The 15,184-nt window shown below is 42.9% G+C and overlaps 1 protein-coding gene across 5 annotated transcripts in view; it reads right to left on the bottom strand.

Annotated features, from left to right (window-relative positions):
* Positions 1-10,839, bottom strand: part of IMMP2L (inner mitochondrial membrane peptidase subunit 2) — an 858,170-nt gene extending 847,331 nt beyond the window's left edge. Inside the window, exon 1 of one of the 5 annotated variants that reach the window (XM_054024219.1) lies at positions 10,681-10,839. The gene's annotated coding sequence lies outside the window, so the exon portion shown is untranslated. The other 4 variants (XM_054024242.1, XM_054024261.1, XM_054024234.1 and 1 more) reach the window with 4 other exon arrangements.
* Between the last annotated feature and the right edge of the window lie 4,345 nt (positions 10,840-15,184).

The raw sequence follows: 15,184 nt of genomic DNA, 5'->3' as shown, positions 1-15,184 counted from the left end.
TTGATGAGACTTAAACATACACTTATAGGGAAAGCCTACAGTGCAATTAAAATCCCACAGATGGCCAACACTAGTTGACTCAGGCTTGTGGGATTCGGACCAGTACATCCCTCAGCCCGCGCCGCTTCCAGCAGCTCCCGTTGGCCTGGAACAGCAAACCGCCGCCACTGGGAGTCGTGATTGGCCGAACCTGCGGACACAGCAGGTAAACAAACCGGCCCAGCCCGCCAGGGCCTTTCCCTGCACAAGCGGCAGAACACGCTTGGGAACCACTGGGCTAAGGGGTTGTTTAATTGCAATACAGATATTCAGGCTTGGGCTGGAGCCCGGGCTCTAGAACCCTGTGAGGTGGGAGGGTCCCAGAGCTCAGGCTGCAGTCTAAGGCCCAACATCAACACCACAATTAAACAGCCCCTTAAACAGAGTCAGTTGGCATGAGCCAGTTGCAGGTGTCTAATTGCAGTGTAGACATATCCATAGAGAACTGAGCTCTTAGCCTACTTCTGTTAGAAAGGATCTTGTGCAACCACTCAGTTATGCCTTCTGTAAAAGGAGATGAAGCTGATACTTGCCTCCCTCCTAGGGGAAGAGCATGAAGCCCTGTTCAATATAATAAGGGCTATAATACTTCTGTGCACTTTAACACCAGTCAGCAGAAGAGATTAATCTAAAACTCATGGGGTGAAATCTTGGTCCTATTACCGAAACTCCTACTGACTACAATGGAGCCTGATTACACTCATAATTTGACTCCCAGCCAGTGCACTTTCTCCTGGCCATTTTGATAAGAAGATGAGCAGAGACCACCGCAGCCAACCAGCCAAAAGGTTCTGTTTGGCTACTTCAGAACAATGCAGAAGGCTCAGTGGACCATGATGATATATTCCATGCAATTGAAATGTTCACAAAATGAAGACATAAGCCTTTGTATGTTCTACTGTACATGTGCAAATAGTGATCTTCATAGTTAGGAACAACCAAATCTTGACATAGACTTTCCTGAGAACAGCAAAAGGCATCTCTCTCTGACCACAGGCATATTTCCCTGACAAATGACAAGTTCCTGCTCCAAACCAAAGAAGTACTAAAGCTGTTCAAAAGCCATCAGAGCTTCTTTTAATATTAGCAAGTCTATTTTTCAAGATACTCTTTCTTCAAAGTGGTTGAACAATCTTTTGTTCAAACTTTCCATAACAATTCAGTCTCAGGTCAAGACCAAGCATAAAAATACAACCCAAAAGGTTAAAGTCTGATAAAGTTATAAGCAATTGAAAACAGGTGGTTATAATGGAAAGTATTAGTTAGCCTTAATATTGGCATTGCTACCGTTACACCTGTTTTAAATCACAAAAGTTAGTTGAATATTAAAAATTAACTGTTGAACAAGTGAAAATCTCCAAATCAAAACTGTAAGCATGTTTTTCAACAAAGTAAACAGATACTCTATATTGCATCACTTTTCATATGAAGTGGAACAATGAGATAAGAAACCCTACAAAATATAAGGGAAGTAGACATCCCTAGTTTTTCCCATATTAACATTATTTTAATCTAAATGTAAAACTAAACATCAAAAGATTTTTGTTCTAGTCTATACTTTACTGGAATCTGCTCTCACACTGCATAATTTGTATTACTACAGGTCAACCAGCCTTCCATAACAGGCAGATTAATTTCCCATCATTATGAACTAAGGACAAGTCTTCCCAGTACAATCATGATACAGGAAACTCAACAGTAAAACCTTTAAAGTTATAACCTTGTCAAAGGAACAAGAACCCAAACTGGAGTTCTGGAAAAGCAAACAGATGAACATTATGATCTTTGAGACACCAGGCCAACTTTACAAAAAATATCACATTTCAGATCAAATCAACACAATGAACATTAGGGCCTTGCCTGTCACTGATTCATTACTGAAAATACAATTCACTAAAGGATCAATTCTTCTGCTAAAGTAACATCACTGTATCCCATCCATGCAAAGACTGTCTGTCAGACCCACACATTCAGAAAGTAAATGGATTGGGTTGTGACTACAGACTGGGAGGAATTCATTGCCTATTGCAAGCAACAAAGTAAGTTTGTATGTCCAGGACATGAATTTTACCCTGCTAGACAATCATCCATTTCTAAACAAAAGGGGTTTATCTTTGTGAGGGGGAAAACACAAGGAGAGAAAAAACAGAATTCCATGTGAAGGTTACTCTCAGACTAGTTACCCTTTTTCTATTCTGAACTGAGGTACTCAGATGTTTTAAGCACAGCAAACCATTCCCAAGCACACATACATGCCAGGAAAAAAAGGTATAGCAAATCAACTAATTTTCTGCAACCACTGAGCCATGAAAAATGAGCTGTGTATATTAACAGGATATTTTTATATATTATCTCTTTAAAAAAAATAATCCATTTCAGCTTTCCATGCAAGTCAGAAAATTAATGTCTTGTGCATGCACACTTACTGGCCAAGCAAAGTTCAGCTTTCTCAGGCTACAGGTTAGAATATTTTGGGCTAAGCTGAGATCTATTTCCAAAATATAGAAAAATGTATAGCTTTAAAAACAGAGTAAGATAAATCTCTGTGTAGTTAATGAATGCATTCATAAACATCACTTTAAGTTACTTCAATTTTAGAACAGGTTTAGATGAACAGCACGGCAGGTATGTCCTATTGCACTTAATTTGATTGTTTTCATGTCATCCTTTAAGTTGATTCAAAACATACAAAATAGGTTAACAATTGGGCAAATGAATGTGAAGTGCCCACTGTAAATGCCCGCAGCTGCTGTGTTTTGGCTTCAGATAAACATTGTAAATGAGATGTTGCATCTCAACACATTAACTTTTTAAAATATATTTACATTAATGTATATAACAAACCTTTGATTTTTATCCACTCTTTACATGAATCTACTTCCCCTGTAAAACCACTTCTCCTGCCCCCACCTCTAAGTAGACTCCAGAAATTCAGCACTGTCACACAATTCGCCATTACTCAAATTTAGGCAAATCCAAAACAAAACAAAAGCCAAATAGTGAATACTTCCCATTTACCTTTGCTTAAATAAAAATAAGTAAATATTCATGAAGCATAAATAATCCTTGTTAAAGAGAAAATGAAAGACTGCCATCTCAAAACATGAAAATCTCCAAATCAGACTTTTCAAGCACATTTTGCAACAAGGAACAAATCTTAGCATAACATGAGATAATATAACATGAGAGAGATTGGAAGTTTCTCAATTCTCCTGGGTTTATGGACAATTTATATTTGAGAAGATTAAAGCAAGCCTCTCTCCTGTGTAAGTGGCCTACAGGGATCAATGTTTATGATAATTTAATAACTTAGTAAATGTTGTTACATTTATTTTAAAAATTGTACCAAAGGAAGAAAACAATGAACGATGCTTAAGTTAGATGGCACTTCCCATTTTCAGAGCAGTTTACAAAAATTAACTAGTCCTCCCAGAACCTCTGTAATGAAGGAGTTGGGGTTGTTTAAATAATTTTTATCAACATTTTACAATGGGATAAACTTGAGGAATATACAAGACCAAAGACAGAATCAGAATAAACTCACTAAAACGTATTTTTCATGCACCATGCAACAAGATATCAAGGTACAAATTATTACTGTACATTATTTGCTAATGATGCCAAATTGACTATCATACTATGGAACTCCGTGTTTCTGCAGATTAGTTTCTTAAGTCATAAGATTGTATCAAATGTTGATTTTTTTTTAAATATTTCCTTTACTGTGACTCATTAAATTTTACCCTTGAACATTAGAGGGCACGGTGAGACTGCAATAGCAACCGCAGTGCATTCTGCACAGCGGTATTTGCTGCCATATTGATTTTGAATCTGATATTCATGGCAAGACGCATGCTTTGCCAATAACCATTTCTTGACATTGAAGGATAAATGTACCTTGCTCAAGTCTAATAATTAGTAGTAAATATTCTTTGGGAAATGTATGATACTAACTTTGCAGAAAAACATAAGAGAATTAAAGAGTCCAGAAGTTATGCCACTGACATTTAATGAATCTGTAAACTCGGGGGTAGTCCCGTTAGACTGGAGAATAGCCAATGTGGTTCCTATTTTCAAGAAAGGGAAAAAAAGTGACCCGGGTAACTATAGGCCTGTTAGTTTAACATCAGTAGTGTGCAAGGTGCTGGAGAAGATTCTGAAAGAGAAACTAGTTGAGGACCTTGAAGTTAATGGCAAATGCGATAAATTACAGCATGGTTTTACGAAGGGCAGATCGTGCCAAACGAATCTGATCTCCTTCTTTGAGAAAGTAACGGACTTATTAGATAAGGGAAATGCGGTGGACCTAATATACCTGGATTTCAGTAAAGCGTTTGATACAGTACCCCATGAGGAACTATTGGTTAAAATGAAAAACATGGGGATCGATATGAAAATCCAAAGGTGGATAGGGAATGGGTTAATGGGGAGAATGCAGAGGGTCGTATTAAAGGGTGAATTGTCGGGTTGGAGGGAGGTTACTAGTGGAGTGCCTAAAGGTTCGGTTTTGGGACCCATCTTATTTAATCTATTTATAACTGACCTCGGGACCGATTGCAAGAGTGGGCTGATAAAGTTTGCGGATGATACGAAGGTGGGAGGAGTTGCAAACTCGGAGGAGGATAGGGATACTCTGCAGGGAGACTTGAATGAGCTTGTGAATTGGAGTATCAGAAATAGGATGAAATTTAATAGTAAAAAGTGTAAGGTGATGCACTTGGGGACGAATAATAACAATTTTAGTTACAAGATGGGGACGCATTGGTTAGAAGTAACGGAAGAGGAGAAGGACCTAGGGGTCCTTGTGGACCGCAGGATGACTATGAGTCGGCAATGTGACGTGGCGGTGAAAAAAGCCAATGCGGTCTTGGGATGTATTAGGCGAGGTATATCTAGTAGAGATAGGGAGGTCCTGCTTCCGTTGTATAAGGCGCTGGTGAGACCTCATTTGGAGTACTGTGTGCAGTTCTGGTCTCCAATGTTTAAAAAAGATGAACTCAAACTGGAACGGGTGCAGAGAAGGGCGACTAAGATGATCAGAGGAATGGAAAACCTGTCGTATGAAAAGAGATTAGAGGAGCTTGGGTTGTTTAGTCTGACAAAGCGAAGGCTGAGGGGGGATATGATTGCTATCTTTAAATATATCAGAGGGGTTAATACAAGGGAGGGAGAGGAATTATTCCAGTTTAGTACTAATGTGGACACGAGAACGAATGGATACAAACTGGCCGGGGGGAAGTTTAGGCTTGAAATTAGACGAAGGTTTCTGACCATCAGAGGGGTGAAATATTGGAACGGCCTTCCGAGGGAAACGGTGGGGGCGACGGACCTGTCTGGTTTTAAGATTAAGTTGGATAAGTTTATGGAGGGAATGGTTTAATGATAAAACATAGTAGCCAAGGAAAACCAAGCAATGGTACATGAACAGCATAATGGCCAACAAGGGTCAGGCTAGAGACTCTTGCCTATATGCTCGGGGTATTACTGATCGCCATATTTGGGGTCGGGAAGGAATTTTCCTCCAGGGTAGATTGGCTGAGCCTCTGGAGGTTTTTCGCCTTCCTCCGCAGCATGGGGCAGGGATCACTAGCAGGAGGGTCTCAGCCGATTGAAGTCACTAAAACACAGGATTGGGGACTTCAACGGTAGAGTCCAGGGAAGGGTCTTGCGGCCTGCAGCATGCAGGGGGTCAGACCAGATGATCATAATGGTCCCTTCTGACCTTAATGTCTATGAGTCTATGAGACATTAGAAAGAAGGCAAAAGCAAAGAGCCATTGATTGTTATTTTGTTGTTATGTTAGATGGACAGCAAGCATTACTTTCACAAAGCAAGATACGTTATCCTACTTCATAACATGGGAGATGTCGTATTCTCCTTCATATCAAATAATCAGCATAACAGATCAGTGAGATGCCAGTTAAGAGTATTTGATCTTCTTGATGCAGATGGCAGAATTTTGTGCATTTTTTGTGGAAACATAACTGTTAGAACTACACAATTTTCCAAATATTTTAGTTCCTCTAATGTGTATGCTAATCTATTCAAATCGACTGTATTTTCCTCAACTGATGGCACAGAATCTTTTTTGAAAATAAACCAATTGTAAAACAAAGAAATACATGTCTGTACACCCAAGAATATTTACTCTGCAATGACTGAAATGAAGCTGTTTGATAACTAATTAACAGGAAAGTTTCATTGTTCAATTTATCTAATTATAATTCCTAGTATGTATTCTGTGTAAATATATATTATCAATTAATTTAGTTCTTGTAGCATTTAGAAAATTGACTTTCAAATTTTGATAAATTTATCCTCAATACAAAGGAAGCAATTGCTTAGAAACTAAAGACTCAGCCTGCCAAGTTTTCAAAAAGGGGGAAGGGGAGAATCCAAGCAGCCTCTATAAACAACATCAGTTAATAGGGAAATGTAGTTTTCAAACACTAATTAGAACTGTCACTATGCTTAATAGGTCCTGAAGGATCTTATAATGCAATGATGTCCATTTGACATATTGAATTATCTTTTTAAGATGAAAACCCACTGTTGAACCAAAGGCAAACTAGAAGATACGGATATTTCAGAAACCATTTGAAGCCTCTTACACATTAACTCCAGGGTCCTTACCAAACATCCCAAATCAAAATTCCAATTATGCTCTGAACAAAGGAGCTAGCTACTAGTTTTATCATTAAAAGACAATTTGAATATGAAGAGTTTAATTTTTTTTCATAATTATTTATATCATTATTTCTCAAACTTTTGTACTGGTGACCCCTTTCACATAGCAAGCCTCTCAATGCAACCCCCCTTATAAATTAAAAACACTTTTTTTATATATGTAACACCATTATAAATGCTGGATGCAAAGGCTGACAGCTCGCGACCCCCCATGTAATAACCTCGCGACCCCTTGAGGGGACCCAACCCCCAGTTTGAGAACCCCTGGTTTATATACTGTACAATCCTTAATATAGAGCTGGATATTTCTCACTTCTGCATACAATATAAAGTAATTTCTCCAACCGAATATTGTAAATTTCTGTAAATAGCCACATAAAAATTATGCAAAATGATTTAACATTTAAAAATTGAGTAAAAACTTAAAAGACTGAAAATCTGATAATGGTAGTAGTAATGTTGTTTAGTTTTAAAGAATTACAGATGTTGGATGCAGGCTGGAGCAGCAAAGCTAATTCCAAAGCCTCTCAGATCAATCATTCTGCTATTTTATTCTGAAAATCCCTGTGAGGTTTCTTCTTTTCTTATTTTGCAAGCCTCTTTTATTCAAAGTCTAATTGCTATTTTTCTTTTCACATTCTAACTGTACAATGTTATGTTTGTAAAATTTACTGCAGAGGAAACAAAAAATTACGAATAATTTATGCCACCACTACACCTAGGGACTGATCCTCTACTCATGTAAACTGTCATAGGCCTATTAAAATATATAGAGCAGCTGAGGATCTGCCCCCTTGCGTGCTTTGTTATTGCAGTAGCAAGAGAAGTATGCTTTGAAACTTTGTCACAGGCAACAATAAAAGGACTGAAGAATGTCATTACATGCACCTACATGCATCCTCCAGAAACAAAGGGTCTAAGGTTGAGTGAAACTCTCAAGGAAATAATAATAAGATGGGTGAACTAGAGTGCCTCGTATTAAATGAAGATATTGATATAATAGGCATCTCAGAAACTTGGTGGAATGAGGATAATCAATGGGACATAATAATACAGGGTACAAAATATATTGGAAGGACAGAACAGGTCGTGCTGGTGGGGGAGTGGCACTATATTTGAAAGAAAGCATAGAATCAAATTAAGTAAAAATCTTAAATGAATCAAATTGTACCATAGAATCCCTATGGATAGTAATTCCATACTGGAATAATAAAAATATAGCAGAAGGGATATATTACCAACCACCTGACCAGAATGGTGATAGTGACTGTGAAATGCTCAAAGAAATTACAGAGACTATTAAAATAAAAAAAATTAATAAAATGGAAAATACCATAGCAGCCCAACTCTGTAGCATTTAGTTTCAGAAAGGGGAACTACACAAAAAGATGAGGTTAGTTAAACAGAAATTAGAAGGTACAGCACAAAAAGTGATATCCCTGCAAGCTGCATGGAAACTTTTTAAAGACACCATAACAGAGGCTCAACTTAAATGTATACCCTAAATTAAAAAACATAGTAAGAGAACCAAAAAAGTTCCACAATGGCTAAACAACAAAGTAAAAGCAATGAGAGGCAAAAAGGAATCTTTTCAAAAGTGGAAGTTAAATCCTAGTGAGGAAAGTAGAAAGAAGCATAAACTCTAGAAAATTAGGTCTAAAAATATAATTAGGAAGGCCAAAAAGGATTTGAAGAACTGCTAGCCAAAGACTCAAAAAGTAATAGCAAAAAAAAAATGTAAGTACATCAGAAGCAGGAAGCCTGCTAAACATCCAGTGGGGTCACTGGATGATCGAGATGCTAAAGGAGCACTCAAGGATGATAAGGCCATTGCGGAGAATCTAAATGAATTCTTTGCATCGGTCATCACAGCTAAGGATGTTAGGGAGATTCCCAAATCTGAGCCATTCTTTTTAGGTGACAAATCTGAGGAACTGTCCCAGATTGAGGTGTCCATAGAGGTGGTTTTGGAACAAATTGATAAACTAAACAGTAATAAATCACCAGGACCAGATGGTATTCACCAAGAGTTCTGAAGGTATTCAAATGTGAAACTGCAGAACTACTAACTGTAGTCTGTAACTTATCATTTAAATCAGCTTCTGTACCAAATGACTGAAGGATAGCTAATTTGACGTCAATTTTTAAAAATGGCTCCAGAGGTTATCGCAGCAATTGCAGGTCGGTAAGCCTGACTTCAGTACCGGGCAAACTGAAGAACAAAATTGTCAGACACATAGATGAACATAATTTGTTAGGAAAGAGTCACAAGAGCCCCTTGTTAAAACATCCCCATCATGAAGGCCATTTTCCAATTAAAATAATGCTATTTCTGTATTGTTCTTCTAGTGCTGGGTATTCTTAATGCTGCCTCCTCTACAGGTGGCAACTGTTCTGTCAGTCTCCACTGCTCTAATCAATGTGTCTCACTGAACCATAGCAAACAGAGGGAGCAGAAGGATACCTCAACATGACAGCATCTGGTCTCTTGCTTGCTCTTTCTTCCTTTCCCCTCCAACTCTGGCTTTAAACACTTTCTGGATTTTTTTCTGAGAGAGAAGTCAAACACGAAGAAGGAATCCTAACAGGGTAAGTGGCAGAGAAACTCAAAGGATGGGAGGGGTCCTGCTGTGACATAACAACTACTAGAGACTTGCTCCTGTCAGCAAGGAGGGGGAGTCAGATTAGTGGCAGGGTTGTTTTTAAATATATAGAACACTTCTGAAGTTCTCCCTGGGTTTTGTACCCTTTGGGATGTATTCTTAAAAATCCCACTTACGGGACTTCCTATGAATTGGCTGTATACTCCAACAGGCTGCAGCAACACCACAATATGCTGGCAAGAAAGGAGGGGACCAGCACAAAAATGACCTCTCAAAGACGAGCAGTTTATCAGGGGTTCTCAAACTGGGGGTCACGAGGTTATGTGGGAGGGGGTCGCAAACTGTCAGCCTCCACTCTAAACCCCGCTTTGCCTCCAGCATTTATAATGGTGTTAAACATATTTAAAAATGTTTTTAATTTATAAAGGGGTTCGCACTCAGAGGCTTGCTATGCGAAAGGGGTCACCAGTACAAAATTTGAGGACCACTGCAGTATATCGAAGATCACAGGCAACATGCCACTCCGACCGCTACTGTTTGATACACTGTAGCACCTGTGCTTCTGCCAGTGATTAGGATGAGCTGAGTCTCACCACCTGTAGTCGGATACTTTGCAAGACTCGCCTCCTCCTGAAGGCGTCTCCAGACCAGACAGGCCGCGCTCTCCAAACGTTCGCGGCAGACTAAACTTTCTGATACGCTGTACAGGAGAAGAGGCCAATTTTGCTCGGGTTGGACTCGGTCCTTAAGAAAATTCTCCCGTGGCGTGTAGGTGGGAAATCACATAATAAAACCATTTGTCAAGACAATTTATTTCCAGGTCACCTTCTAAGCAGCGGCCCCGGTTCGTTACCCTCCCCCGCTGCCAGTAACGTGTAAGCGTGACGCTGGGTTGTTATTTCAATGCGCTTGCTAGTGCCTAGGAGCGAGAGTGGGGGCCGTTGGGCTACAGCCGCTCCCGGGTTTCTGCCGCGGGACACGCCGCCCCCCGCCGCGGCGAGCGCTCGAACAGAGCGAGCACCGCGCCTGGCCAAGGCGCCGTGAGCGCAGCTGAGTTGAGGGAGCGGCTTTCCCCGGTTATTACTATAGCCGCAGCGCCACGCGCCTCGCGGCCTCCTCCCCCTTGGGGCCCTTCCCCCACCGAATGTTCCCACCCGAAAGCCCCCTCGGGAACTCCGCCCCCTCCCCGCCTATCTAAAGGAACAAACAGCCCCCTCCATGGCCGGCTTCCTGACTCCATCCCCCCACACACACACTATGCGCGCCGCTGGCGGCCCAGAGTGTTCTGATCCCTCCAGGCTGCCGTCGCTTTCTTCGCCCTCATCCCCGCCCGCCGCGCGGCGCCACTTACCGCAAGTTTTCAGCGCTCCCAGTTTGAACGAGCCACTGACGCGGGGCTGCGGGGACGCGCTCGTTACGTGCGCGTGACACGTGCCCTCCAGAGGGGTAGGGCCGCAGGGTTGGTGAACCGGCTGTCCTCGCTCACGTGACGGTGCAGGTGCTGGTATCGCGCGGTAGCTGGAGAGGAGCGAGCAAGGGGCGAGGTGGAGAAGCCCCTCAGTACAGGATGGGGACAGAGGCAGTCCCCAGCTAACTCTGCATCCTGGGGCCTGCCAACCCCACATTTCTCCCCCAACAGGAAATCTGCTGCAGCCAGCAGGCTCCTGGCCAGCGCAGCCAGGAAAATGCGTGGCAGTGTAAGCAGAGGCTTGTTTATCCTGCCACACGCTTTGGCTCATGCTGTAGCAAACAGGACAGGCCCTTGCACTGCAGCATGCACCTGTGGAAAATATTTGGCTACAGGGGCTTTCGCTGACCTTGTCATTCAATTCCCGTAACAGAGTGTTCACATAGAATGCTCTCCTCATGTGCCTGTCCCCACACACCTGACAAGGCCCTAGTGTGGCCAGCTGGCCAAACAGTTCAGGCTTACTATGAAGCAGAATTCGGGGTGGGTGGGTGTGGCAAGGGACCCAGCACGCAGCCAGAGCTCTCTATGTTTGCATGTTACTGAGCTATTAGTGGTGGAGCGAATCACCACTGGCACTGCTCCTTTCCACATTTCAAAGCTATTAACCTTTTTGCAGGTGGCTCAGATCAAGTTGTAAGTCTTAGCCTCTTACCAGTAGTAGTGTATGACACCTTTGTTATAAGTTGTCACCAATTTTTTTAATATAGTAAATAGTGCTTTTCTTCAGTAAACCTCCAAACACTTTGCAAAGGAGTTAAGTATCATCCACATTTTACAGTTGTGGAAGGGAATGAACAGATAAATGGGTTTGTGGGAATAAAACCCAGGCAGTAGGGGCATGTGCAAGGGGGGGGCAAGCAATGGCATAGCCCCCCCCCAATCAGTGGGGGATACTGAACTCCACCAGGATGAGGAGAGTGAGCTCCAGCCAGACTGGGGTGGGAGATGACAGCTCCTCCAGCCCTGAGGATGGAGGGGGTGGGCACGGGGGAAGAGAGACAGCTCCTCTGGCTGAGAGACACAACGTTTCCCTCCAACAGCAGCCAAATTTTTATTCCTGTGTACACCCCTGCCACGTAGTGGCAGTACTTGGAATAAAACCCAGGTCTCCAGCTGTGGGGTTCCATGGGGAGCAGATAAAGCACACGACCACTGCGGTTGCAGGCTGAATCCAATTCTGTTTATTGCAAGCTTTCTTTTATAGTTTTTCTCTACATTACATAACACAATTAGGCTATAATAACACATCTACGGATTGGACAAGAAGGAGAATCATGTGTTTATTACATGTATAGCCCCACACCGATTGGTTCAACTGTTCCTTACATAAGGCCATGATCATCTTATATAATTCTAGACCACCAGGGGGCCTTACATAAGGCCATGATCATCTTATATAATCCTAGACCACCAGGGGGCCTTACATAAGGCCATGATTTGTTTACCTGGCAAGTGTCCCATCGTGACCCTTACCTCCTCATGGAACTTTTCATTAGGTTGGTGTAGGGATGATACATCCCCACATCCAGCGTCCTCATCTAGTGTTCCTAGGGTTACCACGTGGCTAGTATTTGACCTGCCTGGGTTTTTTTTATTGATTTGCCAGTTGCCTGAGAAATAATCTGCCAGGATATTTTTATGTGGGTCTAAAGATTTGCATTACTATCACAATACACTGGGATATCTAATATTAAAAGTTTCTGTGTCCATCTAAAGGTGCTGTAGTATTCCTTCCCACTGCTGCAATTTAAGCAATAACAGATCAAAACTGTTGAAAATACAGCAGCTGTCTGCCCACCAACACGCAAGTGCACCACGTATGTGTGCGCGCAACAGGATTCTGCATCACAGGAGAGTGAGGAGACTTGTGATGTTAATGTTAGCAATCTTATCTATATGTGTTATCTCTCTAGATACTATAAGTGGTGGTTAAAGCTGGGGGTTGGTGGGTTTCCAGAGTTGCCTTGTGGTTGGGGCTGCAGCAGGCTTGCCTTGGGGGGGGGGGGTGCCTTTTTTTTTTTTTTTTTTTTTTGTGCATTTCAAAGGTGGTAACCCTAAATGTTACATCCAGTAGGTCAGCAGCTCTCAACTAGGGGTCAGCATCCCTCCGGGGTGCCATGAGCAGGTTTCAGACAATCCACCAAAATAAACCAGAGAGCAGGGTCAGCATTAGACTCACTAAGGCCCAAGGCAGAAAGCCAAAGCCTGAGCCCCACTGCCTGGGACTGGAGCTGAAGCCAAAGCCTAAGCCCTACCCAAGTAACTCTGCTTTGTGGGGCCCCTTGTGGCGTGGGGTCCCGGGCAATTGCCCTGCTTGCTACCCCCCAACGCCTGCCCTGGATTTTAATCTACTGGATATGCAGAAAAACAATTGTTGGGGCACAGGTGGGCCATGAAGTTTTTATAGCATGTTGGGGGGGCCTCAGAACCAAAAAGGTTGAGAGCCTCTGCAGTAGGCTACACTGCCTCCCCTATTTCAACATTGTTTCTATTAAATAGCTGATTCAGTACCGGGAACTGCCTGAATTGTCAGAGAATGAGGAAGAGCTAAGCAACATACATTATACATAAATATGGATAGATATAGATATATATGCTAAAAATGAAGTGTGAGCACAGCTACTGCAGAAGGTACTGATCCTCCCCCCACTTCCACAGCAGGAGAGCTGTCCATTAAAGAACCGCTGGAAGCTTTAAAATATAAAATGCAAGCCTCTCTGGAAAGCAAATTTTAAATTCTTGATAATAAAGTGAAACCTTTTGTTTTATTTACCATGTGCTGGATAACATATTTCTAAAACTAAACCGGTTTTTTATTAAGAGAACTAGTTATAGCAGGAATCAGCAGCCTTTGGCACATAGCCTGTTAGGGAAATCCGCTGGCGGGTTGGGATGGTTTGTTTACCTGCAGCGTCCGCAGGTTCGACCTATCGCAGCCCCCACTAGCTGCATTCACCGTTCCAGGCCAATGGGGGCTGTGGGAAGCAACGCAGGCTGAGAGATGTGCTGGACGCCGCTTCCCGCAGCTCCTATTGGCCTGAAACGGTGAACCGCAGCCAGTGGGAGCTGCAATCAGCCAAACCTGCGGACGCTGCAGGTAAACAAACGTCCTGGCCTGCCAGAAGATTTCCCTGATGGGTCGCATGTCAAAGGTTGCCGATCCGTGAGTTATAGAGATGCTACAACTGCAATTAGCATTCAAGCCAGGCGCACAGAGACAAGCTCCCTGGTGCATCCTCCAAACTCTTCCCTCTTACAGTCTGCCCTGCTCCCTCCTATTTCCATGCTGGTTGCTATATCTTTCCTTTCAACAATTATTGTGTTTTTTATGCAAACATTTGGTGACATGCCCACTGTAGGGACATGACTTTATTGCCAGCCCTTGCTGTCTGCTAGGTCTCAGAGTCTTTCAAGTATGCTGGTCTTTGAAGCAGTCTCTTACTTCTTGTTTGTGTTATGACTACTGGTGGGGAACTTGCATCCACCCTATTGCTATCTTCATTCTGTTGGATGGTGTCCCATTGGTTCTCTTTATTGCTCTCGAGCCATATTTTTTCTGACTCTCCTACATCAGGCCAAATGATGGCTGAGGCTTTTTCTAAGTCCTCCTGGCCTTGGCCTTGTCTGAGTATATCAGTTGTCTGCCAGTAGTACACCATTGTCCTCAGTTTCCTCTCCGGAGACTGTAGCTTAGCTGTCCGGAGACTGTAGCGTAGCTACCTCATATGACCGGTGTCCAACTTTAGTTTGGACTGTTGCCTTTTGCCATTTCCTCGTGTGGCTATTTGATGGTTGGACCCAGACCTGTTCATGTGTGCATAGAAGGCTCAGGTCCTTGGCTTCTTTATTGTAGCAGGCTGCCTGCCTAGCTTGGCATTATCTTAACTGTTTCTGTACCCTGTCCATTGTCAGGTAGGGATCCTTACCTCTGTCCGTTTTCCTTTGTCATCAGTCTCTTGCCGGTCTTTACTGCGGACTCTGCCTTCTCAGTGCTTTGTGGATACCCAAGGGAAGATATCTTGTGTTCAAGTTTCCATTTAGTACTGAACTGTTTTAATTCTGCTGTGATGTACTGTGGCCTATTGTCTGAATATAGCATGTCAGTTATGGCTAAGGCTACCTTTTAGTCACGGGTATTTTTAGTAAAAGTCATGGACAGGTCACGGGCAGTAAACAAAAATTCACAGCCTGTGCCCAGTCCATGACTTGTACTATATACCCCTGAGTAAATCTTGGGGGGGGGCAGCCCGGGGGTGCCGCAGGTGCTCAGGGGGGCAGCCCAGAGGCATCGTGGATACTGGAGGGGGACCTGGGGGGTACTGCGGGTTCGGGGGGGCAGCAGCACGCAGCCCGGGACCCCTGCTGGTGCTGGGGCAGGGGGGAG

Source organism: Malaclemys terrapin, chromosome 1 (genome assembly GCF_027887155.1).
Source record: "Malaclemys terrapin pileata isolate rMalTer1 chromosome 1, rMalTer1.hap1, whole genome shotgun sequence".
NCBI classification, from domain to species: Eukaryota; Metazoa; Chordata; order Testudines; family Emydidae; genus Malaclemys; species Malaclemys terrapin.
The sequence above is the reverse complement of the archived record's forward strand: the minus strand, read 5'-3'. Positions and strand labels throughout refer to the sequence as shown.